Below are 858 nucleotides of genomic sequence, written 5' to 3'. Positions count from 1 at the left end.
GGATCTGATTAATAGTATGTCGGTTTCGAATCCATCAAGGAATAAGAGGTAACGAGTTTGTATCTAACTGTAAAGCGTTTCACTGCATGTCCACATACAAATGAATATGTTTTCTATTCAAATATCTATGGTTTAACCAATAAATATGCTATTGTATATATTACAGAGACTATTACCTTATAGGATGAATTAGCGATATTGGCTAATAACGTTTCAGAACCGGCTTGAAATCAACCAATCACAGTTGTGTTTCTTGATAAGACCTTTGTAAGGAAGCGTCGTATCTCATAAGACGCCTCGTACAATACTTCAGTGTCAACCACATAAAATTAAGAAATGCTAACAAAATTTAATTTTGAAAATTGCATTTTCAGTAACTCTAACTTCAAGCAATAAATAAATGTCCGCAAAAACCTTTCCTCTTTTTGTTCTGTTACAGTTAATATTTCTGCTTATCTTACTTTTGAGGTTAAGTAAGTATTGCTGTTTCGTATATTCGCTCTGTGTAGTTGGCAGTATTATTTAGTATGCCGTGATAGATAGCAGTTTGTTTTCGTACTTCATTACAAGGAAACATAATAATTTGTACTTGCTGTGTTTTATAATAATTATTATAATTTACGTAAATTAACTCTAGACGGACCAAGGGAGGGTCATTTTATGTCCACACTTTTTTTAGAACTATTGCTATTATTGTATATAACATGTTCAGACCATGGTCTTCTCTTTTTGTGTCAGAAATAGTATAAAGTTAACGATTCCATAAAGAGAAGCAATTTTTTTTGGTTTAAAACCTAATTATATGGACTAAATTTCGAAGTGGTCACAAAATAACCCTCCCTTGGTCCAACTTGTAAT

The sequence above is a fragment of the Periplaneta americana genome, chromosome 5 (assembly GCF_040183065.1).
Source record: "Periplaneta americana isolate PAMFEO1 chromosome 5, P.americana_PAMFEO1_priV1, whole genome shotgun sequence".
NCBI lineage: Eukaryota > Metazoa > Arthropoda > Insecta > Blattodea > Blattidae > Periplaneta > Periplaneta americana.
This window is presented reverse-complemented; position numbering follows the sequence as displayed.